Source organism: Pseudorca crassidens, chromosome 18 (assembly GCF_039906515.1).
Source record: "Pseudorca crassidens isolate mPseCra1 chromosome 18, mPseCra1.hap1, whole genome shotgun sequence".
NCBI lineage: Eukaryota > Metazoa > Chordata > Mammalia > Artiodactyla > Delphinidae > Pseudorca > Pseudorca crassidens.
Genome location: NC_090313.1, coordinates 77,184,843 through 77,206,700, shown reverse-complemented (window position 1 = coordinate 77,206,700; position 21,858 = coordinate 77,184,843). Strand labels below are relative to the sequence as shown.

The window sequence follows — 21,858 nt, the reverse complement described above, 5'->3', positions numbered from 1 at the left end:
CCGAGTCACTGAGGGCTGGGAAAGCGGGCCTGGCACCAAAGTCCACACAGGCCCTCTGACGTCAGGCACCGCCGGACTTTGGCTCCAAGGCCCGCATCGCAGAAGCCACCCCTTCGAAATCAGTGGTCCCTCGAGGGTCTCAGCAGTGGATGGCTCGGCCGCAGGCCGACAGCGGAGGGTGCCTGTCTTCCTGGTGCTGAGTTTATCTCACGTTTGCGGGGGGCGGATTAGACGGGTGCTCCACTGCAACTTCCCTGTAACCACTATCGTCCTAAATAAAGAAACGAATCTGATTTTGGCTGGCAGAGAAAGTTTTCAAAGTGGTCAGCTCATGTGCTTTCCTACCAGCTTTTAAAGAGCAACGTGTCGTGAAATGTCGTATTGAAAACGTAAGCATGAAATTATTTCATAAATAAGATAAACTAAAGGCTAACCTTTCATTCATATTTTCAGTGGGAAATAAGCAGGTTCTTAGAATAGAAGGTAGGACATCTTTAAGCTTAAATCCTCTTTAAATATATTTTTTTGCTCTGCTTCCAGGAATCCTGTTGCCAAAACAAGCCCGGATGTCACACCAATGGCGAGGTGTAAAATTGCAGATTCCTGGGCCCAGGAACAGCTGGTTCCCAGAGCCTTAGTTGGGGACAGCAAAGCACAGGCTAACCAGTAGCGACCTGAGGCCCAATGGACTTTGCTGTTTGCTCTGCCCACTACTGAATTACCTGGGCTTTACCCTTGTCTCCAAACAGCTACCAGAAACCAGAAAAATCTGGCCAGGCATGAGGTTAGAATACATTGAAGTTGCTGCTTCAGAACAGTTTGGAAATCTTTACGGAGCAGGTTAGGCAGGTTCCCGAGCAGAAGGTCATTCCCCTGCCGGGCCTGACAAGTGCACGTATGCAGTCACCCCACAGAGCACAGGGAAATGTCTGATCGGCCACCAGTTCTAAGGGCAAGGGCCCTGGTCTGGGACACAGCCCTACAGGGCCGCGTTACTCCCTAACACCCCAGGCCCCCGCGGCATAACAACGATTTGTTAGAGGTTCCATCCACCCAGAGCCTCCCCCCGCCAGCAAGAGCCCCTGCGACTTCAGAGAAAACCCACAGACATCAAAGACAGCGTGCAGGGGTCAGCAAGAAGCCCCTGGATGCAAACTCATTGGGGGAGGAAACGTAAGAAACGGATAAAGCCATAGCTGTTTTCTATTCTATCTCCATCTGGGACGCACCACTGAAATGTACAACATCGCCATCTTTGAATACACTGTGCTTTCTATTCCATTCCATTCCAACGTTACACTTGCTGGCAAGTCAGTGTTTCGTGCCCTTTCCAGCACCTGCCTACTGTTCAGCGAGCACTGATTGGCACGTACTATGTGGACGGGATGGACCACTGCTTTGTGGCTAAACAAGATGACTGCTCTCCAGAAACGTTCAAGTTCCAGGCTTGACAGGCTCTCAACTGGACCAGAAGTGACGGGTCACAACAGCTCTCATCTCTGGAGCCCTTCCCGAGCCGCGCGGCTTCTGTTTCAGCCTACAGCTCACCTCCTCCACCGGGCTGCATCCCTAGAGGCTGCCTGGAGTGGACTACACCCGGGCTTCCATGCCCTCGGGCTTCTGCTGGGTTTGCACAACTGGGAGCCCAGCCGGGAGGGAGGAGACAAGGAGGCCACGGTCCCTGCAAGGCAGCCCTCTCTACCTCCGGGTCTGCGAAAGCCCCCTCCTGGGGCTGGTGCCTCCACGGCCACCAGCCAGGGCGGGCGGGCCCTGTGGCTCCCCTACCTGGTGAGTTACTCCTTTCTGACACACTCTTCATGTCAGCCCCTCCCCCCAGCCCTGGCTGGCATTTCTCCCGTGACTTTGGAGTTACTTAATTAAATCCTCAAACAGCACGATGAGGTAAGTATTATCAACTTCACTTTACAGACCCTGCAAGGGAGTCTCCGGCGGGTTAGGGGATCTCCCCAAGATCACAGGTGAGACAGTGGACTTGCTGGAATTCAAACCCATTTCTGTTTGGCTTTACAACCTCTGGTTTTCCTGATAATCGAGAGAGAGAGAGAGAGAGAGAGAGAGAGAGAGAGAGAGAGAGAGAGAGAGATCCGTGGTACAGATTAGCGAAGAGCTGGCAAGTTAATAATGAAATAATAATGCCCATTTTCTGGTCTCCTTCCCTGATTCTGTCCAGGGAAACTCCAGGCTGAACACCAAATGTCACTGGCTTCAGAAAATGACTCAAGTCCAACCTTTCCTGCGGAGGAATCTGTCAGCCGACTGGCTGGTTGGAGTGTGGCAGCAGTGAGACCACTCTGAGCCCCTCACTGCATTTCTGGTTAATTTAATGCTGTGACAAGCTGTGTCACAGGCCTCAGGCTGCAGCCCCCCCAACCCCCGGGGGCCCTGCCCAGACCAAGCACCCAGCACCACAGCAGAGACCCAGTGGCCCTGCCCCACTGCCTGCCCGGGAGAGGCAGCCCCGCAGCACGCGGGGGTAGAGAAGGGAGCGGAACTGCAGCGGGACCAAACCATGGACTGGGGGTGGCAGGGAGGATGCTCCCCACATCACTTCTAGGCCAAGGCTGCCCTGTCTGTACCCGGTCCGTCCCCGTCTCTCCAGGAGCCGCAGGCCCGGCCTGAAGCAGAGCTGGAGACAGTTGCTCTCAGCTGCTGGGAGAGTCATCGCTGGGAAAAGGGGATGTTTGAAATCCACACTCTGGAGCGGGCTCACTTTCCCCTCCTGTTGGTCCTTCATTTATTCGGTCAATGAACTGGCCAGATGTCTATCTGGCGTCTACTATTTTCAAGAAGAGCGCTGGGCTTCCTGCATCCTTCTCCCACCTCCTGCACCCTTTTCCTGGGTCGACCAAAGCACTTCTACCCCGTCTCCGGCTTGCTCTTCACCTCTAAAATGACTCCTCCCCTCCTCCCCACTCCCCGGCAAGACAATCTCTATCCCTGGAATCTTGAACCTCTTAGCCATGTATAAGGAAGAAATTCCCTGGTTACTAGCTCAGCTAGGTGGCCTGACAGCTCTCCTGAACTCTCCCCGGCTCCTTAAACCAACTGGACCTCTAACTGGTGACCATTACGGAAGTTTACATTGCTCCCTGGGTCCCGGCAAGGGGTCGCTGCGTTCTCTACCTGTGCTGGAGGAGGAATATGGAGAAACCCTCACCTCACCACAGCCTGACCACTCACCCGCTTCTGTCAAAGCAAACATCTTCCTCTCATCCCTGTCTCCCCTCTGCCCCTTCCCCGGACCCCGAGGCTCCGAATGTCCCCTCCCCAGTGCAATGAGAGGGCCTGACCCTCATCAGGAACGGAGCCTCCAGACTCGCCTGCTGAAGAATCCAGAGGAGGTGGGCTCAGAGCCACCAAGGGCCAGCTCCAGGGTCAGGGCCTTTACAGGCCCCTCTGCGTGCGCGCTGCAGACACCAGGGGCCTGACAGAGGACGCAGGATGGGCCATGGAACCATCTGGGCACAGGGTGCAGAGACCCCACCTCGCACGACAGCCCCTAGGCCTCGCCTCTGCCTCCCCCCCTCTCACCCTGTGAATGAGTTTCAGCTCCTTTCAGACCCCTGACCCCGTCTAGGGGCTCTCATAAACCTGGTCAGGCAGGCTGGCATGGAAAAAGAAGTTGATACTATCCTAGGAGCATCTGGTCCCTCTGCAAACATCTGGACAAGTCTGCATGGAACGTTAGAAACCAACAAAATGGGCCAAACATTGACTATATAAAAATACACGTAAAAAAAAAAAAGACAGGGCTTCCCTGGTGGCGCAGTGGTTGAGAGTCCGCCTGCCAAGGCAGGGGACACGGGTTCGTGCCCCGGTCCGGGAAGATCCCACATGCCATGGAGCGGCTGGGCCCGTGAGCCATGGCCGCTGAGCCTGTGCGTCCGGAGCCTGTGCTCCGCAATGGGAGAGGCCACAGCAGTGAGAGGCCCGCGTACCGAAAAAAAAAAAAAAAAGACAGAAGCTGGAGTAACTGGAGCCCCTGTGTGTCACAGGGGACAACAGTAGGATCTGTGCTGTTCAAGACAACTGACCGGAATTTACAAACAGGAGTCAAATGTTTCTGTAGCTTTCAAAAGGCTGATATATCGCCTAATATTCAGGTAGGCTTGTCTGCTGGCCTTCGAGCAAATCCACTTCCAGAATGGCCATTTCCACCAGAGTCTGTAAGGCAGTACAGCGCTCTAGGAGGGGGTCCACCCTCGTTTGGGAAGACCTGCTCCCCTGGAGAGGCAAGCCCCGCGTGGCTACGGTGCCTGTCATCTCACGGGCAGGGAATGAGAGGGATTCTTCACCATGTGGTTAAAACACCCCAAACACGCGAAACAAAAACTTTAAAACCCCCAAATCAGTTTCTCATCAGCTGTTTTCCCTAAAAGAACTCAGACAACTGCTTTCTTGGTGACCTTACATGCTTTCTGATGCTTCAAGACTCAGCCCTGAACAGGCTGGGCCTGGCAAGGAGGGAAAAGGAGGTTGGTTATGATTCTGAGAATCCTGGGCTCCGTGCACGCCCGCCAGTGTGGACCCTGTCTGCCTGAGGCCGGCCACATGGTACACGGGTCGGATCTCCCGGGCATTTGAGCCATCCTTTCCCAGGGCCCATGTGCCCAGCTTTTCTCAAAAGCCAAAAACAGGAAATCTGTTAAGGAATTAACAATGGTTTTCTCTGGGTGGAGGAGTTTTAAGTGATTTATTTCTGCTTTAAACATCCCTGTATATTCCCCAATGGGCCTTCGTTGCTTTCATAACTAAAAAAAAAAAAAAAAAAAGCAAGCCTGAGACAACTCCTACTTCCTCTTTATCATTTGTTATCTTGCATTTTTCTGTCCCAGGAAGCTTCCGCCCACCTTTCATGGAAGCGCCAAGCCTACATTCCCACTTGTAAGGAGAACGCAGCAAACGTCTCTCTCCGTACATGTGTGGTTCTCTCTCTTCTATTAAACAGTAATTGCCCGGTTGGCAAGGATTCCAGAACACCAGGCAGCCCCTCAGCTCCTAACCTTGCACGGAGACTTTTTCAGCTGATACTTTGATTCCGATTCTAAGCATTTAGTAATAACGACAACAACATCTGGAGTGTTTACGCCGGAATCTGCCTAAGCGCTTCACGAGCATCAACACTGAGTCCTCAAGGAACCCTAGGAACTGGGGGCCAGTATGATCCCCATTTCACAGGTGAGACTGTGGAGGCACAGAGCAGCATAGTAATTTGCCTGAGATCACACAGTGAGTGAGCGGCAGGGCCAGAGGTGGAATCCAGGCAATCTGACCCCAAAGACCATAGTTTACGCAGAGACGATGTAGATAAAGTTAACTTACTTTCCTTGCAGCTCCTCCTGCTGCTGGGCATGGGGGGCAGAGGCAAGGGGAGACCACTCACGCCATAAATCTTCCCCAAAACAACAGCAGGACCAATGTGAGTAACCCAGGCCATGTGCCAGAGCGGCAGGAAGTCTTCTGCATTCTGCAGTGTTTCGCTGCAGTCACACGCCAGTTCCTTGATAATCACTAACTAGGAAATTAAGCAGCAGTCGTAGAATCCAACTTTTGCAGAGAAGCAAACACTCCCAGGAGTTTGCAGGACGGAGGGATCTCGGTGCCAAACACAGATCTCAGCAGGGTGGGAGCCCATCACCTTCCACAGACACACCGACAGCGGCATTCGGTGGTTGCCCCTCATTGGCACGTTAGGGGCACATAACTAAGAGGCCACAGGCTGTCTGAAGGGACGCCAGCATTTGACCCCCAGGGGTAACGCTGGCAGGAAGAAATTCTGTCTAAAACGCCTGGGTATTCCGCTCTGGGATGCTCTCTCAAAGCACTCTCCTGGGGACATGTGGACGGACCCGAGCGCATCGGTGGACCTGCCCTCGAGGGTCTCCACTCGTCTTGGGCTTTGAGAGGCTCCCTCCCCGGCTTTGGGCAGCTGGAGCTGGTCCAGCCCTTGGGAGGGCTGGTTACAGAGGAGACAGGAGATATGACTGCCCACAGGACAAGTTGGGATCCTCGGCTAAGTCAGGAGACAGACTGGGGAAAGCTGTGGTTCTCTGAGCAGGTGAGCACTTTCCAGGACCCTCTGTAGAGGCAGCTGCTGGGACCCAGCAGAGGGTGTCACAGATGCCCACCTCAGCGGGAGCAAAAGGAGTCTTGAGAAGCAGCTCTGGGAGCTGCCCCCCGAAGGTGATTCCCTCGACACCCGGGTCCACGGGAAGCCACCCACCAGATGCAAAGGCAGGTTTGCTCAGTATTTTTTCTCCCTCAGTATCAATCTGAAAACTTTTCTGTTGAATTTGTATAGGATTCTCGAGTTGTAAACTATTCCTGGGTTTATCCTTGGCAAGGACTTGATAAGAACTTGCAAACAATGGCAAAGAAGAGAACATTGCCTGAGGATCTCAGTTTTTCAATTCAGCCCCCCCCCCCCCCCCGAACGCCTCTCCTGGCCCCCTCCACACTGGCGTGTGACTGCAGGCGTGTTACCGCAACTCTCCAGGGCTCCGCGGTTCTCTCTGGGCCACGGGGACAGGGTTAGTGTCTCCCTGATGGGGTGAGAATTCCACGAGGTAATCCCTGTAAGGTTCTTCCCTCGGGGGCGAGCGCATCGTAGGTCCCAAATGAGAGCTGGTTCTCCATCCTGCTGTCATTGTCAGGTATCGAGAGGTAACCAGGTGCAGGCGCCAAGCCAGGGCTAGAGATGGCCGGACGATAACGTGGTCCCTCCCCTCGGGAAACAGTCCAGCACATGGTTCCCAAAGTCTGGCCCCGAAGCAGCAGCATCCTAGGGACTTGTGGGAAACACCAACTTCCAGGAGCCGCCCCAGACCTACTGCATCAGAGCCGCTGGGGGTGGGGGGCAGGGCCGGCCACCTGCGGTTTACAGGCCCCCAGGTGACTCGCAGCTACAGGCTGAGAGCCAGGACAGAAGGAATGGTGCGCATCTGACGTGCTTTCTGTCATGATGCTGAATTTTAGTGAATTGAGTTTCCTGTGCTCTGAGCTCCCTTGGTTCCGGAACACGCCATGTGTGAGGAATTCACGGACGCCAAGAGTTGCCCAGACACACTTCTGGTAACTACCGTAAATGCACACGGAGACTGGCACGCATGGCATTTCTCCAACTCTGCATTTTCCTGCTGCAAATGAGGAGCAATGGATCACTTAATTAGAGAGAGGCAGGCCCCGCTTGGCAAGCTGAGAGGGTGCGGGGCGTGAGCCCTCTCGGGCATGGAGGAAACGGGATGAGGGACGCCAGGCAGCCTGGCCCAGACCTGCCTCCCGGCTCCGGGTAGGTCCTACCTGGATCCATGTGCTCTGCAGGACGGCCTCACGATGTGAGGACTTTCGTTCTCTCGTTCAGAGTTTGTAACCAATCAATTTATGAGCTGTAGTCAGTGTAACACATCAAGCGAATAGCCATCAACACAGACCACCTCTGCAGCCCCTTTATAGCCACTAACACTATTCAAGCCCTTCTAAGTCCCCTTCTGGCAAACGAAAGGGTAAATTTTACCACGTGAGCTTCATAGGGGGGGTTTTTACGGACCACAATTATAACGTTGAAGCAGAACAAAATATGTGTTACTAGTGCTTTTAAAGAATGTGAACAGGGCTTCCCTGGTGGCGCAGTGGTTGAGAGTCCGCCTGCCGATGCAGGGGACGCGGGTTCATGCCCCGGTCTGGGAGGATCCCACATGCCGCGGAGCGGCTGGGCCCGTGGGCCATGGCCGCTGAGCCTGCGCGTCTGGAGCCTGTGCTCCGCAACGGGAGAGGCCGCAGCAGTGAGAGGCCCGCGTGCCGCCAAAAAAAAAAAAAAAAAAAAGAATGTGAACAAAAGTCCTTTCTTCACATAAAGACCCTCCAGCTCCAAGCTGTGTCTCTGTGGCCCAAACGAATGAATGAAGTGAAGAGCAAACTAGGGGCTGCTGAAGCCCTGGTGCAGTCACGGGTCTGGGATGGTTTCCTTGCTCTTCTCTCACTTTTTAAAAGGAATTTGAGGACCATTGCAGGGAGCTTCCTTCTGGGGCAACAAAGCTCAGAGAAAAATCACACACTGCAGACAGTTCTCGAGAACTGGAAAGTGAACACACCTCTGAAAGTCCCAGGATTTGTTCAGATCTACGCAGTGATTAATCAAATAAGGTGATCCCTGAGGACGAGGAAATATATTTGACAAAGTATTTGATTGTTGAGACTGTGAGAAACTGCAGGCAAGGTTGGGAACGATCCCAGAGCGTAAGGGTCCAGATACGAGGCAGTCTGGATGGCCCGGCAAGGACAGGGGGAGCTGCAGGAGAGCAGCAGGAGGAAGAAGAAGCCTAGACAGGCCCAAGCGGTGGCATCTCCTCGCCCCTCGCGCAGCCGGCTGGGGTCCCCGTGTATCGGTAGAGGACTCTCTCTGTCATCAAATCTGCATTGATCTCCCAGTTCAATCCGCAGTGTAGGTTGCTGCTCCACTGCGAGAAGCGTCTGGTGCCGTCGGGTAAGAATCAAAGCCGAGCGGAGTGCTGAGCTCCTCCGGTTGCAGGGACGGTCGGGCCTCGCTGCGAATCCCACCTGCACCCCCTCCGTCTACAAGACAGCAGGCCGGAGGCTCACGCTCGCTGAGACGCTTCACGTTTCTTCATCCGTACGACGGGGGGACGCTAGCCACCAGCAGAGCCGTCGTGCTCATGAAGATCCAGTGCCGATCCGGGCACGAGGTGTGGCGCGTGTGCCCAGGGTGCGATGGTGGCAGCCAACCTCCACGATGTCCCCCCACCGCCGCCCCGTCCGCTGCCCTCACTGGGGACACGCCGGCCTGTGCCACCAGCACGGCCCTGCAGAAACAGGGGCGGCGTGACTTCTGAGACAAGGTCGTGACAGACAGACACAGCGCTGGCCTGGATCATTCTCTCTGGGGGGCACACACCAGTGACGTGGGGACACCCAGACGGCCTCTTGGAGAGGCCGTGACGTGAGGCACTGAGGCCTCCCGCCGAGAACCAGCGCCCGCCTGCAAGGTGAGTGCGTGAGCATCTTCGATGTGGCTCTGCCAGCCGCGGTCCAGCCCGCACAGTGGGGCAGCCTGAGCCGACCTCTGACATCAGGGCACCTGGCGCTGCAACCACCCAGGTGAGCTGCTCCTGAGCTCCTGACCCCCCAGGCGCCAGCTTATTATTGTCGTAAGCGCTAAGCTGGGGGTCACTTGTGACGAAGGGAGCGGTAACAGTAACCGCCACTCTGGGAGGCTCTTGGAAAACAGGTGATGCTTGAGGCCAGCTCCTCCAGGGCCCCTTCCTGACGAGGAAAGAACTCAAATGTCCTCTAAGAAGCATTTATTTATCTCCACCATCTCCAAAGGGCAGACAGACCTGAAGACCTGCAGGGTCCCTTCGTTTCCCGTGATCCTACCTTGTCTCCTCCCCCGAGAGAACGTTTCTGGAAACTCCTCAGCCACACTCTAGACCTGTCCCGGGCCGGGGTTGGGAGGCTTCAATAGCAAAGCGAGAGGAGCTGGACTGACCTCAAGCTGCTTCCAGAAGCAAAAATCAAAACTGGAAGAAACCATCTGAATCCAGAAAAAATGAAACATGACTGAGGCAGCAGCACTCTTAAAGTCAGAGGGCTGGTGAGCCGGGGAGGGCCGTGGCCTCGCGTCTATGACGTCCTACACACACACACACACACACACACACACACACACACACGCACACGCACACGCGCGCACACACACACACACACACTGAGCTGGCTTCCACAGCCTCATGCACTGGTTTCCAGTCAGTTCTAACACTCAGGAAACAATGAGGAAACACACAGTCAGATCTGATAGACCCCCAGCAAGAGGAACAACAAGCCTTCTCTTGTCGACCTTCGAGGAACTGACTTGCAGCCTCTCCAGAAGCTGTTTCTGGGTAGCCCCTGTCCAGCCTCGCTGCCCATCTGACTTAGAAACCTGACCAAGGTCGACATTTGTCCATCAGGCTGCAGCTGACCTGTGCGCCGCTCAGAGAAGCACAAAAGAGAAGTGAAATTTCTCTTGCACATCCAGACTTGTAGGCAACTTTTGCATGACTCAAGCGACCTGTACGAAACAGAAAACCCATAACCCCAGAGAATATTCTGCAAACTGACAGGACCTCCTCCTCGCTTGCGTGGGTGTTTCTATAACTTGTATTATTTCCTTGTCTCATTTAAAAAGGTAACCCAGCTGCTTTACAGAAGTAACTTATTAAACCACCAGCTCAAAAAACAATTGATGTCACCACCAACGATGGTTCGAACGAAAACAACTTTTGCCTAAAATATGAATTAACTGAAGTAAGAATGTCTCGGTACGTGCACAAAGTGGTTTAGTTACAAAACTACAACTTAAAGTGGACGTGGTCCAGGTCGCCTCTTCAGAAATGTTCCAGGAACACGTGAGGGAAGAGGACCAGCAAGTGCCCCAGAGACATCCCAGCTTCTAGGAAGTCAGGCTTCCTCGCCTGGAGGTCATCACAGCAAGGAGCCCCTCCTGCTGAGTGGAGTCTGTGAGGACGAACTATAAAACAATTCTAGAAAGCGTGCAAGGCTATCTGAACCACAGAGGAGGTCTTGGCCGACACAGCAGGAGAAGGAGCACAGGAGGGTAAATGCATGGGTAAGAATTTGCAGCAAGAGCAGCCAACATCATATACCACGGCTAGGTACTGAAGGCCCCGCAGAGGGAGGCTGAGTCTCTGTCCGCTGAGGCCAGGAGCCAGGGGAGACTGTGGACCAAGACAGAGAACGCAGCGCAGGACTGAGACCCACAGAGGGCTGTAGTAATTTAAACAGCATGGTGACAGAGATAGAGACAATTACACCAATGGAATAAATAGCAACTCTAAGCCGTTCCTTGCTCATACCGTCAATTAGTATACGTCCAGGTGGCATCAGAACGTCTGGTTAGAAACCGGTAGGATAACAAATCGCACATGAGATCTGTAACGAGCTGCTTGTGTTTAACAGATCAGAACATTTAGTTCATTTATTCAACAAACAGTGCCTGCCTGTTTCGGTGCCTGGTGCCACACTCGGCGTGGAAATTGCAGTGAAGAGCAAGGCTCGGTGTCCCGGAGCTGGTGTTCTGGCTGGAGACAGACGTGCACCTTCAGTTACGGTGCGTCGTGGTGAGGGGTAAAGTGCCGTGGGGCAAGAAGCTCAGAGTAGAGAACTGACCCGGCAAGTTCAGGGAGCAAGAAGATGTTTAGGCCACACCACTCGGCTTTGTCTGCAAGGCCAGAGGAGAGACGCCCGTCCTCACCAGTGTCCTGCCACGAACGTAGTTCAGGTCTGCAGGAAGGCATGGTGGGCAGGGATGCTTCTGTCCTAAATGAGAACGTTCTGGGGGCCGAGGAGACAAGTGGAAGTGGCCACATGAATGCTGACGGGAGAGGAGACCAGGAACCAGCACTTGGTAAGTCTTCAAGGACAGCGGTCCTTAAGTCATTCAGAAGGACCCAGAGAACTGAAGGGATGAGAATGCTCCTCAACTAACTGGACCAGCCTAGGACAATCTTCACAACAATTCCAAGCAGGGACAGTGTAAACGACAAAGTTACAAGTCACTAGGGATTATGAACGTGGGGGCAAAGTAACCAAACTAGGATACTACCAGGCAAATTCCGAAAGTGTATTTTTAGAAAAGCTATCGCCCGCGTAGGAACTGCAATAACGGCTCCACATTAGAAAATTTATGTGTAATTCACCCCATTAGGAGATAAAAGCAAAAACAAAAAGCTTGGTTCATTAGACGCAGCCAAAGTATTTGATTCAGTTCAATAACTATTTCACCACAGACAGTGAAATGTTCCTAGTTTACTGTTAGTGAACTAGGAGCTCAAGAAATATTTATTAATTTTATACGGGGCATCTTTCAAAAATCTAGTGCAAATATTGTCTTTAAAGGTAAAATATTAGGAGCTTTCCCTTCAAAGAAAATAAGGAGCAGAGATCTGCTCTTGCTGATTCTATTAAAAATTACACTAGTGATCTAGCCAGCAGACAAGAGAAAAAAGAAATGTAAGGATTGAAAAGAAAGAAAAAGCTGTCATTAACAACAGAGAATGAGAGTCTAAATGAAAAATTCCCCAAAAATCCTGGTATTTATAAACTATTAAACCTAGAAGAGGGTTCTGCAAGGTTGCTGGCTGCAAAATCAATTCATGAAAACCACAGCATTTCCATATACCAGCAACAAACAATTAGCATATGGAACCTCCCTGGTGGCGCAGTGGTTAGGAATCCACCTGCCAACACAGGGGGCACGGGTTTGATCCCTGGTCCGGGAAGATCCCACATGCCGCGGAGCAGCTAAGCCCATGCGCCACAACTACTGAGCCTGAGAGCCACGACTACTGAGCCCATGTGCCACAACTACTGAAGCCCGTGTGCCTAGAGCCTGTGCTCCACAACAAGAGAAGCCACCACAATGAGAAGCCCAAGCACCGCAACGAAGAGTAGCCCCCGCGCACGCAACTAAAGCCCGCGTGCAGCAACGAAAACGCAACACAACCATAAATAAATAAATAAATTTATATTAAAAAAAAACAATTAGCACAGGTCACTAAGAAATCCCATTCACAATAACAAAATTTATGGGTACCTAGAAATAATTCTCAGAAAAGATATATGAAATATTTGTATAAAAAATGATAAAACTTTACTGAATGAAATTAAAGAAGATGTTTTCAAAATGGTGGGATTTATAACATTTCCGGATGGGAAGGTTCAATATCATACAGATGGCGGTTTTCTCCCAAATAATGTAAATATCAGTGCAATTCCAATCAAAAGACCAGCAGGATATTTCAAGGAAGCTGACAAGCTGTTCTTAAAATTCACGTAGAAAGTAAAGGACCAACGATAATCTTGAAAAAGAAGCATGACTTATTTGAAATGAAGAAGTATAATAAGGTTATAGTAATTAAAACAGTATGATAACAGAAACAGAGACAATTACACCAATGGAACAGATGGAGAATCCAAAAGGATGGACCCACATATACATGATAAATTAATACATGACAAGCGGGCGCTAGAACTTGGTAGAAATAATGGACCATTCAATACGTGGTTCTGGGACAAACAGCCATCATACACGGGAAATTGTATCCATATCTCATAAAAATAACTCTAGCCAAATGAAGACATAACTAAATGTACCAAACTGAAAGTAGAATATATATGACACTGGGGTACAGGAAAGAGTTTCTCGAATAAGACAAAGCAGAAACAATAGAGGAAAAAAATGATAAATTGGTTTACATAAAAATATGGAGTCCACAGGGAACTATATTCAATATCTTGTAATAACCTATAATGGAAAAGAACCTGAAAAAGAATATACATATATGTATATAACTGCATCACTTTGCTGTACAACTGAAACTCACAAAACATTATAAATCAACTATACTTCAATTTTTAAAATATATGGAGTCAACAAAAGCCCCCATGTAAGGGTGGATTCCAGGATCCATGTTGGAGAGAAAAAATCATGAGCATCTGAATTAGGATACTGGCAATAGAGGTGGAATGGATGGAAGATGTTAGAGTTTATTCTCTTGGAATTAGAAATATTTTTCCCTAGTCTCTTTATTTTTATGAGTAAAGAAGGAGGCAAGAAGGTTATACTCACGGATAACACAACACACTTCAGGCTTTATCAGCGGTCCCAAAGCCTTGGTGTCAGCTCCCCCAAGCCTGGTGTCAGGTGTAATTCCTCACGCCCTTACCTGAAGTTGGTTGTTGACTGGAAAGGTCTGCCCCGCCTCTGTGTACTCTGCTTCACGGGCTATAAAGTTATCACCCCAGTATCACAGGCTAAGGATTTATTCCCTACATCGTTTTCAAGCACCTTGTCAGCAAGGTTGTATTTACTTTGTTCCTATGTCCCTAGGATCTAGCACGGTAGGGGCTCAATCAAGCCCTGATAATAAAAAATTATAATAAATAATAGATATTATAATAAATAATTATAAATAAATAGTAAATGGTCATTTACCCCCAAACTCTGCTTCTCCCCTACCTTCCACTAGGTACTAGCCAAGTTGAGGCCTAGATCAGGGTAACAAGTGCTCAGGGCTGCAGATTCAAGGGAAGCACTTGACCTCCCCAGCAGCTCAGGAGGTTCAGGGGGTTTGGAGTTGACCCATGGACTTACTTTAATATTCAGTGAATGTGGACCTCGTTCCCTCAATCCTGGCTCCAAAATGCAGTCCACTCCTCAGGTCTGTCCTCACGTTTCCCTTATTCCTTGTAGCATCCACTGGGCAAGGGGGAATGAGGTCTGATCCACCAGCATCTCCCCGCCCTTTCCTGCCCCCTGACCGGCGCTCTCCCGGCTGAGGGCTGAGGGCTCGGGGAGAGCAGGCTTAGGCGGCAGGGGACACGGCAGTACTGATTCTATGGGCTCCCCACTTCCTCTGTGGGCAGCCAGTAAAGGTGAAACCAAGTGCCACGATTCCTCATATAGCTGGAACTAAATAGTTAACAATAGAGTCACAAACTGTTAAAATAATATGATGTTTTTGCCTGTCGAATTTGCAAGTTTAAAAGTATAATGACATCCAGCGTTGGTAGAAAAGTAGTACTGGCCTAGAAGAGGAGTGAGAAACTTATATAAACTTTCTGTAAGGCAATTTGACAATGTGTGTCAAAAGCCTTGAAAATGTGCAACCTTTCATGAAAAGATGCTCAATGTTGCTAATTATCAGAGAAATGGAAATCGAAACTACAGTGACGTATCACTTCACACTGGTCAGAATGGCCATGATCAAAAAGTCTACAAACAATAAGTGCTGGAGAGGGTGCGGACAAAGGGAACCCTCCTCACTGTTGGTGGGAGTGCAAATTGGTGCAGCCACTATGGAGGTTCCTTAAAAAACTAAAAGTAGAGTTATCATATGATCTCAGCAATCCCACTCCAGGGTACATATCCAGAAAAGACAAAAGCTCTAATTTGAGAAGATACATGCACCACAGTGTTCACAGCAGCACTATTTACAATACAAGAGCCAAGACATGGAAGCAACCCAAGTGTCCACTGACAGATAAATGGACAAGGAAGATGTGGTACATATAGACAATGGAATATTGCTCAGACAGAAAAAAGAATGAAGTAATGCCATTTGCAGCAACATGGATGGACCTAGAGATCATCATACTAAGTGAAGTAAGTCAGACAGAGAAAGACCAAATATCATATGATATCACTCATATGTAGAATCTAAAATATGACACCAATGAACTTATTTACAAAACAGAAACAGACTCACAGACATAGAAAACAAATGTATGGTTACCAAAGGGGAAAGGAGGGGAGGGATAAATTAGGAGTTCGGGATTAGCAAATACAAACTACCATATACAAAACAGATAAACAACAAGGTCCTACTGTATAGCACAGGGAACTGTAATCAATATCTTGTAATAACCTGTAAGGGAAAAGAATCCCTTTGACTCAGTGATTTCACTTCCAGTAACGTTTCCCAAGGACACAGTCAATGAGGCCTCAGATGACACTATCACAGATATTCACTGCAGATGATTTTACTGGACCAAAATTTACAATCAACTTAAATGCCTAGTAATGGGGTGCTGGTTAAGTGCATTACAGTCTATCCATATGATGGAATACTATGCACAAACTGGAAAATAATAATGATGTAGGAAATACTCCAAAAATAGAAAAGCCTCCAACAGAGTATGTATGGTACGAGCTCTTTTTTTAAAGTGTCCATTAGTTCTCACTCTGATTCCCTACGGCTGACTCAGGACACGTGTGTACACACACACACACACACACACACACACACACACACACACACACACACATACTGGAGAGGGGACTGTCATCAGTGGAAGAGAGATTTTCAACCCTTCTAGAAGACAGAGCCAGTGCAAGGGTGTTGATGGTTAAAACTGAGTGCAGTGAGCTGCGGTCCAGGACACTCACAGCAGGGACGGGATGGGAGGGAGGCGGGCCATCCTTCTGGCATAACCCCGGGGAAGCTCTGGGCTTGGGGCCAATGGGTTTAAAGAGTAAGAACAAGGGAAGGTGCTGAAAAACAGAAAGCAGTTGGAAGTCGTCCCGGGGAAACCTCAGCGCCCGTCTCCCCATCCCGCGTGCCATGGAAACCAGCGCATTCATTCCTCCACCCCACAGTGGAGGCTTCTTCTAAAGAGAAGCCAAGGGCACTGCCCAGGGAGACTCCCCTCTCTCAGGGCGAGCGATTCTGCGCAGACGAGCAAGTCCCTGCATCCGGCAGGTCCTGCCCAGGTGGACTCCCCAGGGGGCCACGCTGCACAGCCCAGGCATCCCAGGGATTGACTGAGGCCTCAGTTCTGACAATAAACAGGCCGCATCTTACACTGAGGGGTCAGGTCCAATGTTAGAGGAACAAGAAATAGAGGTTTCAGCCTAGGCACAAAGGTGCGAAGGTGACCAGCAGAAGAACTACACGTAGTAAGCATTAAAACTGGGAGAAGAGCGCAAGTGAACTTCTTTCCTACCAGAGGCTCAAGAGACACCCTGAGTCCATATATGAATGTATAGATAACGAACAGATCAGCATCTTATTTAGACTCATGGGCACTGCCACCAAAAGGTCTAAAGCAAACCTGATTACAAGAAGCTGCCCCTTCTCAACTCCCTGATTTTTTTTTTTTTTTTTTACCGTGGACATATATAACTTCAATAAAATTTTAAAAATAAAGGGAAGAGACCGTAATAGAAATGACCACTGTGCTTTTCTACTTCCCATGTGTCATTCAGAGATCCGTAAGCATAAAAAGTCAGCATTCAGGTGCCTTTGGTGAGAGGGGATGATTTTTCTCTGTGAATTTCCATAGACACAGAGCAGACGGCACTCATTTTTAATGCCTTCTGAGAGAACCAGCTTATCTAAATCAAAAGCTAGTGTATTTGCTTCTGTTTTCATTCCTCGCTAGGGCCTCCGTTTTGTTTGTTTCTTTTCAAGTCTGGCAAACCATTTCCCTGGCTTCTTGGGACTACACAGCAGTGCGTTTGACTGAACGCTCGCCGTTCTGCGTACAGCTTTCACTGCTTCCTGTGTACATAGGAGATTTTCACCAGCAAAACCCAGGTAACTGGGACTGAAGAGAGAGCCAGAGCCTTACCATTTTCTGTCGTGGAAGGGAGACTTCAAAAGGGCATTTGAGTACCCAGCCATTTTGTAATCATCTTGGATTTCACTCTCTCCATCACTTAATAAACCTACTTTAATTTCTAGTATTTCCTTCCCCTGATAGAGCTGTGAAAGCTTTTTTCATTCCCTCCACTGCTCTGGCAAGTGCACATTCCTTCCCCCACTATTTTACTGCCTTTATCTCCCCTTCGCGTTTGTGCCTAATCTGAAGGTTCCCAGAAATATAGCTTTCAGAGAGGAAATGCAACTAAAATCCTATCAGTCGATTCCTCAAATGTTCAGAAAGGCCCGCAGAGGTGTGCACGCGGTTACCTTTCGAATTCGCGTTCCCACATTCGCTCAAACGCACCTGATCCACTTTATCTGGAATCTCGAGTGAATTCAGGAACAAGATTTTTCTTTTGTTGTCTGTTTCTCTACAAGCTTTACCTATTATTCCCGTTTCTTTTAGCAGGTTCTTGGCTTTAGACCTGCAGCATGGGGTATGTGTAGAGGGGACCTGGCCCTCACCTTGAACTTGTCTGTGGTTTGCTCTGGAGCCCGAGCCAGCCGGTGGAATTGTTGGGACTCAGACCCAGCGAGACACAACGCGGGGACTGTTCTGTGCACGCCGCCCGCTGACCCACGGCTATGCGGGAACCAGCAGGGCTGGTCTCCACTCAACAACTGTTCAACGGACATGAGAGGAGAATCTGTCATGATTCCCACCAACTCCAGTGGTGGAATAGTTCACATTTCCATATACAAGGAAAAGTTGAGGGCAGAGGAAAGATAACTCAGTTTCTAACAGATGAGAGATGAAAGATGGGGAAGATTTCTATTACTTAATATTAACCAGACACTCAGTGGCTCAGATAACAGAAACCTATTTTCTCACAGTTCTGGAGGCTGGATGTCCAAGCTCAAGGGGTCATCAGGGTTGGTTCCTTCTGAGGCCTCTCTCCTTGGAGTGCAGACAGCCACCACCTTCTGCACCTTCACATGGCCTTCCCTCTACCTGGGTCTGTCCTGATCTCCTCTTCTTGTTAAGGGCCCTTCCCAATGGCCTCATTTTAACTTAAATATCTTTTCAAAGGCCCCATCTCCAAATACAGTCAGATTCTGAGGTGCTGAGGGTTAAGGACTTCAGCACACGAATTGTGGGGGAGGGGGAAGATCAGCCTGTAACAGAGACCTTTCATGTTCGTTCCATGTCTATCCTAAAACGCATTCTCTGTGGGCTTATTTTAGCTCATTTCATATACCCCCCTTTTCTCTTTCTATTCCCTCAACATTTATTTATTGAGTTCCCATGATACTGAGTTTCCATAAATATTGATTTTCCTCACACTGTGCTTGGTGCTGGAGATCCCAGGATGCCTCCTGTCACTGAGCAGAAGTTGACATGTAAAAATATCATAACAGCCCAATTAGTACCGTAAAGAAGGGACGGATAACGTTTCCTGGGAGTTCAGAGGACCAGCGACGCCTGCCTGGGAGCAGACAAGTCTGAGCAGAGAAGATGATAAGCAGGAAGCTTTTAAAATGATGGCTATGAGTTCATGAGGAAGAGACACGGAGATAACATCGTTCTAGAAAAAAGGAACACAAAGTACTACGTGCTGAAGCCCGACAGGGTATGTACGGCACAGTGGCTGTGAGCAGGGCGGATGGCAGGGAGTGGACACGGCGACGATGGAGAGGTGGGTGGGGGCCAGGCTAGGAGATTAGGACTTCAGCCAGCCAGCCCACTGACATTTACAAACAGTAATTAACTAGTAAATCAATATATTAAAATCTAGCTCTGAATGCTTTCTAGGTTTCTGAGTACTGTCGTCTATTACTGAGCCTTGAGTAATTTTCCTTGCCATCTAGACTCCTAGCTCAGGGACTGCACACCTTTACCTGCCATTTCACTTGCCTTCCCACGCTCCTGTCATTGTCACCATGAGTGAAAACGTGAGTAGATGAATAGGAAGCCTTTTCTTTCCAAGAAACGACCGTCTCTGTGCCTGACGCTTATCCACAAAGACAAAGATGCTCGCATATGTATGTGTATATAAAACACTTTTCCTTAATATGTATATTTAAGGGAAAGTGTTGTAAGGATTTCTGGATTTCTGCCTGTTCTCAGAAGTTTCAAATCAGAACTATTTAAAAAATTGAGCGGGTTGAATCCTTCATTTTATAGGCTGATGGAACCAGGGTCCCTTTAAACTAACATGAAGTGAAATCAACATATCCTTTTTGTCAAACACCAAACACCCTTTTCTTTTTATCTCTTTTTTTTTTTTTTTGCGGTACGCGGGCCTCTCACTGCTGTGGCCTCTCCTGTTGCGGAACACAGGCTCCGGACGCGCAGGCTCAGCGGCCACGGCTCACGGGCCCAGCCGCTCCACGGCATGTGGGATCTTCCCGGACCGGGGCACGAACCCATGTCCCCTGCATCGGCAGGCGGACCCTCAACCACTGCGCCACCAGGGAAGCCCACCCTTTTCTTAAAAAGGCCCCATTGGATCTTTATACTGGTCAACAAAACAAGACTGTTCGCCCCACAGGGCCCGTTCCTTACTGGCATTTTCTCAGCATTTATGCAGGTGGTGGACAGCCTCACGCTTGTTGCATATTGCTTGGATAAGTAACTTCCTTTATAAACCTTTAAAAGCACAACATTTGTATCTTTCCATTACCCACAGCGCCTGGACTACAGAAAATAGTAACGGCAAACACAGTACCTGGTGCCCAATACTTCATGGACCACGAACTCTTTAATTCTTGTAATAATCTGTGAGGTAGGTACCATTACTATCTTTATGTTAAAGGTGTAAACACTGAGGCACAAGGAGGCTGAGCAAGTTGCCCGAGGAGCGACGACTCGGCAGCGGTGAGGAGGAGTCGTGCCGAGTGTGGCTCCAGGGTCTGGATCTTGATCACACGAGTTAGAAGGTTTCCTGAGTATTTGTTCACACTCCGCACATCATCTGAGCCCGGGAACTAGTGACACGACTGGACCCCTCCGTCCACTCAGCTGCTGGGCGAACTGGCAGCAAAGTGCTGGGCTCCCAGGACAGTGCCTGGCAACGCGTCCCACCGTGGCGCCCAGCTCTGTGCCAGGCGCCGAGCCGTACAGCTGTGCAAGGTCAATAGACCTGTGTGTGTGGCCGGCACGAGGCCACTGACAATGGTCTGCTTTCTTCTCCCTGAGCACCAGCAGATACGTCACCAAAAGGCTTTTGTTTTTATAAATACGGCTCAAAGAGACTCTGAACGGAGAATGGTGGTTACCATAACTTTAAAATTGTTTCTAAAACTATGAAGGATAAATTATAGTTAGTAATAATAACTACCTTGATAAATGGCTGGTACTGGACCAAGTGCTTTATTGCACTCTCATTTAAACTCCCCCAAGAACCCTGAGCAGGAGGAACCAGCCTCCCATTTACAGACAGGGAAGGAGGCTCGGGGTCAAGGTCACACAGCTGCACACGCAGAGCCCTCTTCCTCCCCCGCCTCCTTTTCCTCAGTCCTTTTCTGTCCCCTCCTTTCTCCCCGACCCGACTTCAGACCCTGTCCATTTCTCTCTCCTTATAAATTGAAGTATAAGTGACAAGCAGTAAAATACAACTTATTTTTCACTGTCAATTTTGTTTGGAATAAAACAGCATTGCGGTTACATATTTTCTTTTAGATCCTTATCTCTTAAGATGCATAATCAAGTGTTTACAATGAAATGGTAAGTTGTCTACCTTATATAAAATATTTTAAATGAGGGTATACATTAAACAAAAACAGAACATATCTTTATAGTACAGCTCTGTCCCCAGATCTAGGTGGCGACATTTCCAGCACCTAGAGGAGCCCAGCTCTTTGTGTCTATATTTACTGCCTCTTGGAAAGACCATTAAAGTCCTGGTGAAAATTCACATCAAAGCAAGAGCTTCTGGGGGGGTCAAGATTCTTCCGGAACATCGGATTTTATCAGCAAAGCTTTCTGTGGCTGAGATGCAGTTGAAATCAAATAAGTTGTTGACCCACCCAGGTCAGACTTAATTTGGACTTCAGCAGCTAATTTCAATTTCAATTCAATTCACCAGAAGTGATCGTGCATTTCATAAAGCAAGATGCCCGGAGCCCCACTGAGGCTGTGCTCAGACGGGACCCACGACCCAGGAGAGGAGCCTTGCCTCCTGTCCCTCCTGCTTCTGGCTGAGTGTGGAGGTGGCCTGGGGAGGTCCCAGGGCCAATGATGATCACAGGGCCACTATTATCGCTCTTGTGCTTAACTGTGCTATAAACATAGTATAAAACTTGTTCCCCAAAACTGTGCTGCAATTTTTAAAATTTTTTTTCTTTTTCTTTTGCGGTACGCAGGCCTCTCACTGTTGTGGCCTCTCCCGTTACGGACCACAGGCTCCGGACACGCAGGCTCAGCGGCCATGGCTCACGGGCCCAGCCGCTCCGCGGCATGTGGGATCCTCCCGGACCGGGGCACGAACCCGTGTCCCCTGCATCGGCAGGCAGACTCTCAACCATTGCGCCACCAGGGAAGCCCCGTGTTGCAATTTTTTAAATGCCTTAAAACTTTCTGTAAGTGTAAAATAAGGTAACAGATTGCTTAAAAGTTTATGGATACATTTTTTTTTTTTTGGACAAACTTTTAGATTCTATCCAAATAGTTAAT

At 49.5% G+C, this 21,858-nt stretch overlaps 1 protein-coding gene across 2 annotated transcripts in view; it reads right to left on the bottom strand.

The window, feature by feature from the left end:
• The window catches only part of SPATA13 (spermatogenesis associated 13), a 207,499-nt gene that overhangs the window by 140,480 nt on the left and 45,161 nt on the right, over positions 1-21,858 (bottom strand). Inside the window, exon 1 of one of the 2 annotated variants that reach the window (XM_067713724.1) lies at positions 19,913-20,173. The exons of the other annotated variant lie outside the window; for it this stretch is intronic. The gene's annotated coding sequence lies outside the window, so the exon portion shown is untranslated. Of the gene's footprint in view, positions 1-19,912; positions 20,174-21,858 lie in introns of those variants that run through there. 2 annotated transcript variants of the gene reach the window in all.